Here is a 15581-nt window from a genome sequence, read left to right on the forward strand (position 1 = left end):
ATATATCTTCCCATAATTCTCCATGTAATCTTTGAGTGTGTTTTGCTAAATGGACTCAATGATCAATGGTGGCAATGTGGTGCGGTGGTTTGTGCAATTTCTTTACAGCTTCATAGAATGGAGTTTAAATGCCAGACTGAGTTGCTGTATGTGTAGAGTTTACATTTTTATCTTGCCATTTGTGTAGTTATATATGGTTAGTTTGGAATTCCCCATATTGCAATGCCATGAATTGTATAGATTTGTATAGAATGGTATCTCTAATTGGGTTCAATATGCATGTGTGCTCCTGTGTCCAAAAATCTACTATAAAATACTTACTTAAATACCCCTCCCCCACTAAGTTTAAAGAAGTACAGGATTTGATCAGTTAGCCTAATATGAAGTAGTCCCTTATATACATATTAAATTATCATAAAGGTTAAATGGGGCATTAATATGTTCCAACTAGACTTTGATTGTTTTCAACTTGTACTATTTTTTGTTTCAGCTTTTAGGTAAAATAAGACATTATAATTCTATTGAATTATGGAGGGTCAGTTCTGAGTCTTCCATCTCAAAAAAGTTTAGACAATGGACATGCAATGTAGAATATCACAACATATTTTTATGGCTTGCTATTGTTCCATCTGGTGTTACCCCATATATTGCTACCAGACAATGAAGAGTAATTGTAAATCCTAATGCCGTATATACTCGCAGATAAGTCGGGATTTGATTTTACCGTATAATTTTTGGTATTTTATAATGTCTGTTGTATAAGTCGAATGCAAAAAACTCACGCTATTGGTCCAACAGATTATTATATGCTAAACACCCTCCTGAGAGAGTAACCATCGAGCACACTGCCTTTTTTTTTCTATGTATGGCGCCTGCGCGACCATACGGTAATACCCAAACTATTCTGAACCAATGCTTGCATTGATTTGTGTTTTTTGTATCTCACACCCTCATACACCTTTATCATAAGAGCATCCCTTATGCACGATGGAGCATTCAATCAGAAGAAAATATGAAGCTGTTTTTAAATTAAACATCATTGAAGTTGTGAAAGAAATTGGTAATTGTGCTGCTGTAACAAAATTCTGTGCGTCTGAGAAACTGATGCGAGATTGGAGGAGGCAATAAGATGTAAAAAAAAAAAAATAAGTGTTGCATTTTTGAATGGGCGTATAAGTCGGGGTCTGATTTTATGATTGATTTTTCAGGTTTCAAGACCCGACTTATACATGAGTATATACAGTACCTGACAGAGAAACAGAAATGGCTTCCCAACATAATCCCAAAACTCAAAGCCAAACAGTTGTTTGGTGTTGCATTTGTAATCTTGTCCCTAGTATATATTGGGTAATTTTAATCAAGAAACATGTATTCCAGTAATACCCTGATTTTCATTATGCTTTGCTCAAAAGAGTATATTGTGTTGACTGTTGAATTTCATTAATTACCTGGCATTTTTAGCTGAAATCTTCCACTGTCGACATTACTGTAGATCATGTAGGCATGCACTGTTTCAAAGAAACGAGCAGGCTCTGCAAATGGTGTAAAATCTTATCATCACTCGATAGTCCACATTCAACTACAGATACTTATAAATGTTGCAGAATGCTGGGCAGATTTCTTCTGACATAACCTTTACCATGCACATAATAAAAGCAGTTTATTGCTGGCAGATTATATCTGAGTCATATTTATTCAAAGGATGCAAACACATTGTCAATATAGAGGTCTCTAAACCTCTTGTAATCCAAGTGAATTAAATATTTTATAAGATAAACTAACAAGGATGGATTTTAGAATTATCATTCACAGGAACTAATAGCAACTTCTCCTTAAAGTGTTTCCTTCTTTGGTAGTTGTCATGGTTTAGCCAGGGCTCCTTGCTTGTTTTTTTATTTTCTTATTTCTGAACTCTTTTGTATTTTATTTTAGTGAATATTTGTGTTTCTTTTCTTTTTGTCTTTCATTATTCTTTAATGAGTATTCTCATGTTTAGAAATCACTAGACATAGCACCCAGCATTGCAGAGGTAAGTAATTTTAAGTTCTGGCCTGTTTGTTTGCTAGCCTGGGTTCTGTCTGTTCTGGTGTTTGACATGCTCTAAGTCACCAGGTGGCACCATCATTCAAACTGTAATAAAAAGAAAAAAAAAGGTATCCCCAGAGTCAAATTTTCAATAGTCTGTTGTCTTCCCCTGATCAAATAAGGGAGGTGTGCAAATGTTGGCAGAGACTAGTCGAATGGTGTGAATTTGTATACCGGATATGCGCTTTTCTGAGGCATTGTCTTTTGCTTATTTTCTTTGACTCCTCTGTCTTTATTTCTGGTTTGTAAGTTTTTGTTATTTGGATTCTGGCTTTGGTTTAGGTTAGTTTTTGAATTGCTTCTTTGTGAGGCAACTTTCTGCAGTTGGCCTTTTAACAAACTTAAAAAAATAAGAGATTTCCCTTCTTGAGCTTCTTAGGCCTTTTTCATGTTATTGACCAAACCTGCTTAAGTTTCAAGGTCAGGCCTACTTTACATTGTAAGGTCTATTTGGTGTTTTAACACCTGCTCTTGAGATTGAAGCCTTTTTTGAGTTTTGTGGACAAAGATTGTATGGCAGTAATATATTTTGAGTAAGTGATATGTCACCAGCAGACTACAGAAAAGGGATAATAATGGTAGGAGTATAAAAATATTATCCTGAATTAATGACTGTTTGCAAAGTGGGAGAGACAGGGATTCAATACAAATAACAAAAAGCATTGGTGTGAATTGGAATCTCTGTCTGATTTTGTATTCTATAGTGAAACAAGTCACAACTTATATTATCTATGAACTAAGGCCTGTTGACTGAATAACCTTGTTAATTAAACCCTTTTTTAAGGTATTTTTGTATATGAAGTGAGAAGCACCTATTGTGATAGCCATGTCTGTCTGTCCCCTTGAAACAATTAGGGCCCCTGTGGACAGATTATTTTGAAATTTGGCACTTGTTTTTCAAAGAAATTTTGTTCAGAAAGTTAAATTTTTTGTTACGATTTCTTGAACAGATCATTATGTATGAAGTTTTGAAAATTCAAAATCTGTTATTAAAAAGCATTGGCAAATCTGAGAACTTGTCTATCTTAAAACAGGAAAACATACTGTGCAACTTCAGTTAGATTAGTTTATCATTTAAATTTTACTTTTACAGTTGTTACACTGACTGGCATGTTTTGTATATTTTCTCTTTTACTCTTCTGGCAGCCACTATATAACTCAAGGGAAAAAGGGGGTGTGCATGTAACCCATACAGCAGCACTGTTCTCCTGCTGCTTTAGGTAAGTTAACCATAAAAGAACAAAAAAAAAAAACAGTTCTCTGGAAATGAATGTGGTAAGGAATCAATTTTCTAAGCATATATAAGACTAATTTTAGTGAACTGATTACCTGTAGATTATTAATGGAAAGTGCCAAAGTTATCAATCTGCAGTTAAACAGTCTGTTCTATCTATTAAACTGTGGTTAATCTGCAGATGAAGAATCAGAGCCACTGGGCATGCAAGAAAGACTGCGCTGTGGTATATGCTTTCTACAATGCACCAAGAGGCTAATTGTGTGACAAACAGCAATAACAGGGCAAGATTACAGCTTGCACCCTGCTGAAGGAGATGCATAGTAGCATAACACAAGACAGACTGACCTAGAGTTTTAAGAGAGTGAAGAGGTTCTGAAGACTACCTTACATCTGCAACATGTGAAAGCATGACACAATGAGTAACTAAAAGTGGAGTTTACTAAATATTCTGTAATCCATGCCTGTGTGGCTACATTTCACTCTACAACAGGAACTGTTCATCTGAAGATAAAGAGTGTGAAGAGCTAGAGCAAGAATAAAAGCAAACCAGAAAGGATTCATAACACACTTGACATTAACTATAATGAGGAATGTTTGATATCTTTCAAATAAGATGGATGATTTATCAGCTCTCATAGCACATTCAGGTAGTGTGGCATTTTGTGTATTACAGAATGTAATAAGTGTATATGTTTAATATGTCACTGTGCTCTGTACAAATATTTTATAAATCTACTTTTCTTTCTACTCACATTCACAACTAATAAAAAGCCAGATTTACCACAGGGGCTCATCATTTAGAACTGCTAGGCAAGCATTAGAAGACAAGACAGGGACAACTTCGAAATGGGCATTGAATACTATTTTTGTGTATCAAGTCAGCACGAAACTATATCTTCTTTTCCTTGTTTAGAATGGAATGATTCGCCTAAGTGGGGGCCTGCACATGAAGAAAGAGTATAAAGCCTTGGAACATTTCCCAGCACACCTTTGAAGCCAACGGACAGATGGGAGATACCATCATCCAATCTAGAAAATCCTTCCAACGCAACAACGAAAATGGCAGACTCTACACATCAGGCCCCCACTCCCGACGGTCTTGTCATGGCTTTCTTCATCTGTTATGCCGCATAAACCGTCATTAAAGAAAGCTGTTATTTATCCTATGTGATTTCTTACCACCATATCACTAAGGGAGGGGTATCGCCTTTTTATATTATATCTATATAGTTTCAGGTTATATAACATGCCGCAATTACAAAAGAACTTATTCCAACAAGGGAGCTAGTGCCCCCCGTTGGATACATGGAGAATGGCTTAATACTAGAATTACCAGAGCCTACGAGAAAACTCGTAAATCCGGCCCACCTTAAATTCGTTCGCAACTCTCTATTAACGTCTTTTGCTCCTGTAAATGTGCCGATTAAGACAAGCAGCAAGTAGCCGGCTATTCCATCCCGCACCGTCGCAGAATGTTCACTAAGTTCTCCCAGCTCATGCCTTGGGAATAAGTGAACTGCTGGAGTTTTAGAGTGGAAATAATAGATTATTTGGAACACATGCATTCCATGCGTGTTCCGTTTCTACAGTAATCTGTGTAAACACATTGTTAAAACAGAAACTTTTTCATATTTTAGTAATAAATGTTACAAAATGTAGGCATAAACTATAGAATGTGTGAAGCCTGAAGTCCAAAGATCAAATAAACACTTTCACAAAAGATTCAAGGATGATACAACAGCTTCTGTCATGAAATGTCCAAATAACGATCTATTATTTCCACTCTAAAACTCCAGCAGTTCACTCACTCCCAGATAATCAAACAAGGCATGATCTGGGAGAACTTAGTGAACGTTCTGCAATGGTGGGGGATGAATAGCTGTCTGCTTGCTGCTTGTCTTAATCGGCACATTTACAGGACAAAAGACGCTGATGGAGAGGTGCGAACGGATTTAAGGGGGCCGGATTTACAAGTTTTCTCGTAGGCTCTGGTAATTCTAGTGTTAAACCCGATATGCTTGATATTCTTTAAATGCTGAATGGATTTTATCTGATTCAAGTGAACAAACACCTAGTACAGCATGGGAAAAAAGGCAGGAGGGGGACTGGATATCTATGTGAATGGCAATGGTGCTACAGGAGCATATTACAATTAAAGCTAAAATTGTAATACAGACTATACTGGCTGTAGAAATCTGTCCACGGAGATACGTTACATCTTTCTTACCAATATTTTATTCCTCCATCTGAAAATGAGGAAATTGCAATAGAAATTATTTATTCTGTTATCAGATCTCTAATGATGAAGCATTCTGACCTTGCAGTTATAATATTTGTTGACATCATCGTTTATTTAAGTGTTAACAATGAGTTTCAATGTAAACCTGTGCCACCATTTGGCAATCCAATGCATCTTACTCCTACCTGTAAACCTGTTATTAGACAGCCATCTGTTGCCACAAGAAGAGTAAGAAAATGAACTGTGGAGACTGAGAAGAAGTCCTTGTGCTGGTAAATAATGTGACAGTCAGATCACTGCATCACACACAATAGTACCTTCTGTGTCAACACTGTTTACCTTCTAAAACAATGTGCAGCTTTCTAAAAACACAAGTTCTGGATTACTAAAGAGCTAAAAAAAGTCTACTAAATAATAATCAATCAATAGATGAATTTGCCAGCTGTGAATTAAATTAGTAATGATTAATATTTTCAGTACCAAAATAAATGGGATAGTGAGAAATCAATTCATCAATTTATCAATTTAAAAATAGTCCATGTGTGACAAATTAACAATCAACATCACTATAAGAATGTAACAAGAAATTGTTGCCTTCTTTATTCATCCATTTTCCTATTGTGCTTATCCAATGCAGGGTAGTGGGACAGCTGGGGCCTATTCCAGCAGTCACTAAGTGTAAGGCAGGAACAATAACTGGATAGGACACCAATCACAACCTTACTCATGCCAGTTTAGTAACACATTCACCTAATTATGCAAACTACATGCCTGGAGCACCCGGGGCACCAACCTGGCTTCCATTTTGCAAAGCAGCAGCACTACTCCTGCATCACTGCTACCTGCATTCTGTATATAAAAACAAATTAAGTTTAAACACCCAATGTTTATTTTTAAGGGTCTAGTGACACTGCTGAAGAATATATACAGTATAATGAATACACTTTTTGAGTGTTTTGTTGATGGTTAATATTAAAGTGCTACACTGAATGTTAGTCAATCTTTTGCCAAAAGTAGGAGTGCTCAAACACATGATCATATCAGCCTTTTTGTTGATAGCAGAATTGAACCTATAGTAAAGTGTTGCAGCTTATTATAAACTAGATACACACTATATATTTGTAAATAATGACCGTTATGCTTATTCACCATATGAGTGCTATCATGTGTAATTCTGACTTGCAGGATTTCTTAGTCAGTACTAACTGCAGCTTGTCTAATCAATAGCTTACTTCCTTTATGATATTCACTTAATGTAATTGTTAAGTGAGAGAACATAGAAGGTTATTTGTTTTACTTACTTTACACCCTTTTTTAAATACTGAAATACATATTGTGAACTATCATCATGTAGTGCTGGACTGAAGTGTGAAACCACTGTCATGCATATGGCTGAGTGGGAAATATAATTTTTAAATGTAACAGCTCCTTCTCTAATAATGTACTTAAAATAATGTTTATTTATTTATGTATTTATTTATTTCCCTCCTTTAACTAGTTTTACAAATTTCATCTGTTACTGAAATGTTATTTTTTGTTAGCACAGGATAGCATTAACTGATGTAGGCAAAAAGCTAAATCTCCACTGATGTACCAAAATAAACAATAAGATGCTGCAGATGTTCTATTAAACAGTTGTGGCGAGCGCCCTCTTCTACGCAGTGGTGTGCTGGGGAGGCAGCATTAAGAGGAAAGACGCCTCACGCCTGGACAAACTGGTGAGGAAGGCAGGCTCTATTGTTGGCATGGAGCTGGACAGTTTAACATCTGTTGCAGAGCGAAGGGCGCTCAGAAGGCTCCTATCAATTATGGAGAATCCACTGCATCCACTTAATAGTATCATCTCCAGACAGAAGAGCAGCTTCAGCGACAGACTGCTGTCACTGTCCTGCTCCACAGACAGATTGAGGAGATCGTTCCTCCCCCAAACTATGCGACTCTTTAATTCCACCAGGGGGGGTAAACGTCAATATTTAACATTATACATAGTTATTGTCTGTTTTTTTTCACCTGTATTATTATCATTCTTTAATTTAATATTATTTATTGTATCAGTATGCTGCTGCTGAAGAATGTGAATTTCCCATTGGGATTAATAAAGTATCTATCTATCTATCTATCTATCTATCTATCTATCTATCTATCTATCTATCTATCTATCTATCTATCTATCTATCTATCTATCTATCTATCTATCTATCTATCTATCTATCTATCTATCTATCTATCTATCTATGTTTTTCTCAGAAATCAGTAATAAGCTACTCTCCTCATACTATGAAATTAACTGACTGCCAATGTTCAAGATGCACCATTGGTTTCAGCATTTAAATTAAGTATGAAGATTATTTTTGCCTAGTATTCTCTTATAAGTGATGCTGGCAAGTCAATTCCGATTGCATTGTAATCTAAATAGCAACTGTCATATTTCCCATTCACTTTGTCTGCTCTTTGTTCATCAATGATACTTGGCATTTTTGTCATTGTCATTAGTTTGACCCTCTTGACATTAAAATGAGGCATTTAAGTGAATGAGTTATCACTTATTTAATTTCACTTTTTTTGTATAAGTTCAGGGGTGGCACGGTGGCGCAGTGGTAGCGCTGCTGCCTCGCAGTTAGGAGACCTGGGTTCACATCCCAGGTCCTCCCTGCGTGGAGTTTGCATGTTCTCCCCGTGTCTGCGTGGGTTTCCTCCGGGCGCTCCGGTTTCCTCCCACAGTCCAAAGACATGCAAGGTTAGGTGGATTGGCGATTCTAAATTGGCCCTAGTGTGTGCTTGGTGTGTGGGTGTGTTTGTGTGTGTCCTGCGGTGGGTTGGCACCCTGCCCAGGATTGTTTCCTGCCCTGTGTTGGCTGGGATTGGCTCCAGCAGACCCCGGTGACCCTGTGTTCAGATTCAGCGGGTTAGAGAGTGGATGGATGGAAGTTCAGTGTATATAGCTAGAGTTGTTGCTTGCATGGCAAGGATTTGTTAAACTGAAATGTGTGCTCTTTTAAGAGTCAGACAAAATCAGTTTCTAAAGCTGAACACTGTAAACTGTTATCAGAAAAAGTCCAACATATTTTTTTGTTTTTTAGGGGGGAGGAAATATGTAACCTAAAATAATACTGCATTAATGTATTATTGAGGTGTCCCTGGAGAAAGTACAAAACTGTCAGAAGCCAGTTTTAGGATTATTGTTCTATGTCTTGTGGGTATTAAGCCTTTACAGAATTCAGAAGTATATGTTACAGATTAAGTGATGGTCAGAATTTTCAAGCAGAGCTTGCTCCCAATATTCAAAGGCAAAATCTTAGCAGTAATACAGATTCTGAAAATTTGAGAATTCTTACTGTCCTTAAAACAAAGGTGTTAAATCTAAAGTAACATATCATGATGTATTAAATGTATACTTGATGCCCTATTGCCTAAATGTAGGTAGTTTTGCATGTGAGTAAAATTAGCAGTTTGGGGAAAAATTAGAAAATTATGTGAAGACAGATAGAATGAATTTTATTTGTCCTCTGGGGAGAATCTGGCTTTTTACAGAAGCTTTTTAAATAAAATAATACATAAATAAATATGTGCACACACACACTATGGTCTGAACATGCACCAGAATGACTAAAAAGGAAGAAAATTTTAATAAGAAAGGAAAGAAAAAGGCAGTCACAGTTGCAGTGATGTATTATGCGGGCATAATGCTCTTGGTATAAAGGATCCCCAGTGGTGTTTCTTACCACATTTCTGCTGATTAATTCGTTGGCTGAAAGTACTCAGTGTTAGTGTGTCAGAGAGAGGATGTGCAGCATTGTTCATAATGGCACTTCAGTGTTGTTTCAATTCTCACCTTTGCCACAACCTCCATGGGGTCCTCAGTGCATCCTATCACTGAGCCTACCCTTTTAACACTAAAATTACCAGAGCCTACAAAAAGACTCGTAAATCCATCCCACCTTAAATCCCTTTGCTAACTTTTACAAGCACTATAAATTTACACAAGTACTATAAATTTAGCAAATGTATGTTTTTATTGTATAATATTAACAATAAGAGTAGCTCACAACTCAAAATGGTAAATATGTGGGGGAAGCTGGTTTCAAACTCACGACCTCCAGATTATAAGTCAGCAGTTCTAACCATTACACCACAGAAGCCTTCATATTGCACTTGTATCTTTTGTGAAAGTGTTTATTTGATATTTGGCCATCAGCCTTCACACATTATACAGTTCATGTCTACATTTTGTCATTTATTACTAAAACATGAAAATGTTTCTGTTTTAACAATGTGTTTACATAGATTGTTGTAGACACAGAACACACATGAAATTATTTCACCTTACAACTCTAGGTAGCTGACTCCCAGATAATCAAGGCAGGAACTGGGTGAACTTCTTGCCCGTTCTGAGGCGGTGGGGGGGATGGTATAGCAGGCTGCTTGCTACTTGGGCATATCGACACATTTACAAGATAAAAGAGGCTGACGGAGAGGTGCGAAGGAATATAAGGTGGGACAGATTTACGAGTTTTTTCGTAGGCTCTGGTAATTCTAGTGTTAATTAGCTTGTTGATTTGGTGGGCATCTCTTGAAGTGATGTTACCAGCTTAGCACACCTCAGTGTAGAAAATTGCACTGACCTTCAGACAGTTGCAGAAGATGTGAAGGATATCACTTCCCAGATTAATGGAAAACAGTCTTCTAAAGAAAAAGAGCCTGCTCTGCCCTTTCTTATATAGTTCTTATGTGTTCTGAGACCAGTCCAACCTGTCATTAATATGGACCCCCAGATATCTATAGGAGTTCACCACCTCTACATTAACTCCTTGAATAGTGACTGAACAGAGTTTGGTTTTGCTGACTCATATACTCTGTCTCATCATTATTATCAATACACCTTCATAGAGAGAATGAGAATTTCTGCAAGTGACATGACTTGTTGACCTGACATGACATATTTATAGTCGGAGTTGTACAGAGTGAAGTGAAAAGGAGACAGGACTGGTCCTTGTGGTACTCCAGTGTTGCTCACATCAGTATGTGAAACACAGTCCTTGAGTCTCACAAACTGTGCTCTGCCACAAGGGAACTCATATAGTCCAGGACCAGTCTCTCAAAGGTCTTCATTATGTGAGACGTAAGTGCCACTGGTCTGTAGTCATTAGGTGAAGAAGCACCTGTCTTCTTTTGAACAGGAACAATGGAGGGTGTTTTCCACAGCAGCAACACTTTCTGGAGCCTTAGGGACAGACTGAACAGGTGACAGAGGAAACCACAAAATTGATTAAAAAAATTAGAGAACTGCCTCCATCTGATCCCACAACTTTCTCTGGGTGTAGCTTCCTCAGTTATCTCCTTACTTGGTCTTTAGTTATGGACACACATTACTGATGATCGGAGGTGGACTAATCACTGGCCATTCCAATTAAAGTGGTAGGAGTTGTTGATGTAGTAGAAATGGTGTAGGAAGACTGGTCATTGGAAGAAGGTGGTAGAGGGAAGGAAAATCTATTAAACTGGCATTAGCTTTTTTTACATCCCCTTCTAGCACCTGAGCCCTGGATTGCTTGAGTCCATTAATTATGCCCTGTCCATTCCAGACATCTTTCATGTTATAAAGAGTGAATGTGTTTTCAATTTTAGCTTTATAAGCATGCTTCCTTTTTCTTAACACTAGAATTACCAAAGCCTATGAAAAAACTCGTAAATCCCTTTGCACCTCTCCATCAGCGTCTTTTGTCTTGTAAATGTGCCGATCAAGACAAGCAGCAAGCAGCCTACTATTCCATCCCCCCACCGCCACAGAACGTGCACAAAGTTCTCCCATCTCATGCCTTGATTATCTGGGAGTGAAGTGTTGGAGTTTTAGAGAGGAAATAATAGATTGTTATTTGGAACACATGCATTTCATGTGTGTTCTGTTTCTACAATAATCTGTGTAAACACATTGTTAAAACAGAAACGTTTTTCATATTTTAGTAATATATGAAAAAATGTAGGCATAAACTTTATAATGTGTGAAGCCTGAAGTCCAAAGATCAAATAAACACTTTCACAAAAGGTTCACTGTAATACAACAGCTTTCGTGGCGTAGCGGTAAGAATTGCTGACTTGTAATCAAGAGTCTACTGGTTCGGCCATGGTAATGTTTCTGTTGTACATTGTTCTTGATGCACATCTGTTCAGTAGATAGGCATGCATGGCTTGGGCTACAACAGAATCACTTGTTTTCCAGGCATTCCAGTCAAGATCCTCCACTTGCAGCGATTCTGCAACCCTGAATGCTGAACAGCCACTCTTTATTAGTCTATACACGTCTAAACCCACACTCTATGGTCTGCATATTACATGACTCATTCATTGATTCAAATTACTTTAATTCAAAATGACACATTCAGTAGATAAATAGAAAACAATGGCTACTGCCCCTCACCTGTCTACCCACTGGAAGTTAGCCTTGTCAACCTCAGCAATTCTGTACTGGTTAGCCAAACCCTGGTACATGGGCTGAAAAGACTTATCTGTCTCATACTGTAGCATTATCCAGGAGAGGATCATCCAGTTCTCGTTCATCACTGCGTAAGAGGACATGGCTCCGGATGTGAATGTGACCGTTCTGGCGACTTTCCTGGTGTGGCCTGAGCATAACGCTTGCCAAAGGTGCCTTGGAGGAGCTTTTTTATGGCAGGCTGTAGCCTTTTGTATTCATGTAAAAGGCAGTTTGTTAGGTAATAGGAAAAGTCTGATACTCCACACCAACCATCAGAGTCCCCATATCCACCAAAAGGAGCTGGTTTTTTGTTCCCTTTGTGAAACTCACTGATGGTTCTCTGACTATACAGGCCTTTCTCAGCATCCTTGATATTCTGACTGCTAAGGAGGTAGGCCAGGTGAGCCTGCTCGTACTTAAGGTGCATCTTTTCCATTATCTGGTTAGCCATATAATTAAGTGACTTTCCTGTTCTCCTTAGTTCATCCATCACAGTTTTGCAGATGGCCTTCTTATATGTTATGATGGCAGGCAAAATGTTAGTGAATTTCTGTGGAAGTTTTTCTAACCACTGTGGATTGTCAGCATACCAGCGTTTTTTACATGTCCTGCAGGAGAGTCTTGATGCATAAGGTAGTATTGTCCATTAATGCCAGCAACCACACGAGGCCTGCCCACACCTGCTGATACAATATGTGGTTGTGAACAACCCTGAAGAAATGGCAGAACATAGTTGTTCCTCAGCCTGCCCATCAAGTTGTAATTTTCAGGCTTCCAGATGAAGAAGGGGTGAAGCTGAAAGTACTTGGGCGATGGGAGCTCAAAAGTGCAGTCTATCAACTCAGGCTGAGGTGGGAAACGCCACAAAGACACCATCTTCATTGGGTGGCGAACAGGGAGGGAGCCGGGCCACAGCCCCATCGATTCCAGCTCTGTTTTCATCCAGACCTTCTGTTGCTGGGAGCAGTTCCACTGGCTAATATTATGATCGTACCCATGATACTGCAGAGGGGCAGATGCACCTGTAATCCCAAACATAAATATATATTTTTTTCATTGTTAAGTGGTGTTATGTGTATTGTGAGCTGGGGGGCTGATCGCACCCTCAGAGAATACAGACGTTCCTGGGAAAACCCCTGAAAAACGTTGACAGACTACCTTCACATTGCTCCTTACCTTACGCGGCTCTGTCGCGTGATAAGCCTCTCGCGCGGTACTCCGCTTACTTAAAAGCCTGTACGGGAACCTGTCAGTTTTGGAATTGTTGTTTGCTTTTTTTTTCTCTCTCTCTCTCCCTCTGACATTCTCTGCTCCTGGCAGAACTGTCATCTCTGACTTGTCATGGAGCACATTTAAACTTTTGAAAAAGGAACAAATGTTTGCAGTGTTTGAATAAAGTTCCTGTTTTCTACAACCTCCTGTGTTTCTGTGCAAATCTGTGACCCAAGCATGACAGTATACTGGTAAGTGGAGATACAAAAAGAAGAAAGGGACAAAATCCTTGTGAACATACTCTGAGTCCTGGGTATCGCCTGTTGTGATGCAGCTTGTCCTGTTGTTTGCAGGAGAGGTGAAGACTGTTGGGACACTGAAGATACTGAGAAGAAATTCAACAGAAGGTTTTAAGTGCATGTAGATTGACTATGGAATTCTATAGGAAATGGTAACATTTCAAAGCCTGTTTTATTTAGAGTTCATACTTACCAGTTGTTTTGGACTTGTGCCTTAATGGAGTCCTAGACACAGTGGCAGTTGTAGAATGTATTTTCCTTGCTGTACAGAGTAGAAAACAAGTGAAGTACATTACAGGGAAGAATCCAAGTAAATTACAACAATAGACAAGCAGAATATGACAAAATTGTAAATTGTAGTGAACTAGTGACCTACATGTTGACAACACTTCAAGCTGAGCTGCAGCTGGCTCCTGAACAAGACACAACAGCTCTGGAGGAATGGGCACTGGTTGCTTTACAACCGGATCTGTGTAGATGCAAAATCAAAACCACATTTGATTTTCTTAAAATAATGTGTAGGCTTTTATTTTTGTTATAATTACCAAAAAAACAGAATCAAGTTTTCCATCTAACAATACTGAATGCACAGAGCTAGGTACTTCATTAGGTGGTTTAGACACAGTAGCACATGGAGTGGAATCATCTGGGAGGAAACCAAAAAAAAGAAAGAGCAGTTATCACAGTTGAAAAAAATGTTTGAAAATTGTCGATGTAAGCTGCCTCATGTGTTGTCTGCTCAATTAAATGTGACAAGAAAACCCAGCATGCTATACCCTCATTACAACACATCTTGTGGATGTCCACAGCTTGCTTGAGCAGATAAAGCACTAGAACACTTGAACATGCAAAACAATGAAATGACACTTACCCTCCTCACAGTTTGAAATTAATGATTTTGTTCTTTTGATATTGTTAGTGGAACATGAACAAAAGAACTTTATTAGTTGAACATGGTCAGAACATTTGAAACTATTGAATGGATAAATTCATCTTTTGGTCTTCAGATCTGAATTTATGCAGAAAAACCTGTTTCTACTGATGTTGGTAGCCCCAGGAGTTGTGGTTCAGCTTCTAAAAATCAAAATGGTGGGAAGTGGTTAGTGGACACCAAAAAAAAAAGACTGAAAACATCTAATACTTGTAGTGCTATACTTATCACATTGGGTCTGGAATAATGAAGGTGGTATGTTCAGCATTGCCTTCTCCAATTCTTCATCATCATCCATTCCTTAGATTAAATACATAAATAAATAAATAGACTTTATTTTAGCATTATTTAGGATACCCACCAGACAGTTCACTTGGATTGGATGGCAAAGATTCAGTAGACTGAGTAGTTGAAGATGGTGTGACCACAGCCTGGCTTTTCCTCAACAGGTACTTTTGTAAACGGTGCATTTTTGTACCTTCTGTACATTTTTGTGCCATGATTAAAGCTGCATAACCATCTGCCCTGCCCTCCCAGATTTCCTTACAGGTGCTCTTCCCTCTCACACCAAAACCAACAAGGTTTTCATCTTCTGAAGATGCTAGAAGAGTTGGTCAGTCTACTTCATAATCCAGAAGAGACTTTATCTCCTGAAATCAGAGTGCATATTCCTCAAATGACAAAAGACTGTCCTAGCTGTTTCCACCTTCAAAAAAGACTCCCGTGCCTCTTTCCTTCTGGATATTTTGAATGATGTAGACTGCATATCCTACATCATTTTCAAGAAGCCACCTAAAAGACTTGCCTTTATACTTTCCAAACTGGAGAACATATTCCCCAAGTACCTCCACTTTGTCAGTGGCATCACCCCCCCTTTCCAAGACAATCCTGATGGCATTTTTTCTGACAGTCTCTTACTTCAGTGGGGCAGACTTGTCCCTCAACCTTGGGTTGTCTTTTAGTATTTTTGCTTCATTAGATGGGTCTTGGTGCAAAAAAGCCTAATGGTCCTTTACGAAAAGTCACTTTCACACGCTCTGGAAAAAATACTGTTGGCCTTCTCTAAATTTTGACGTAAGGGGAGAAAGCACAAGAAAGTCTAGTAA

General features: G+C 38.2%; 1 long non-coding RNA gene across 1 annotated transcript; it reads right to left on the minus strand.

The window, feature by feature from the left end:
* Positions 1-14521: 14521 nt before the first annotated feature.
* Positions 14522-15543, minus strand: LOC127527245 (uncharacterized). The gene is made up of 3 exons (XR_007934548.1): positions 14837-15543; positions 14707-14775; positions 14522-14618 (listed from the first exon to the last, which is right to left on the minus strand). It is a non-coding gene; the product is annotated as an uncharacterized LOC127527245 (long non-coding RNA).
* Between the last annotated feature and the right edge of the window lie 38 nt (positions 15544-15581).

Source organism: Erpetoichthys calabaricus, chromosome 3 (assembly GCF_900747795.2).
Source record: "Erpetoichthys calabaricus chromosome 3, fErpCal1.3, whole genome shotgun sequence".
NCBI classification, from domain to species: domain Eukaryota; kingdom Metazoa; phylum Chordata; class Cladistia; order Polypteriformes; family Polypteridae; genus Erpetoichthys; species Erpetoichthys calabaricus.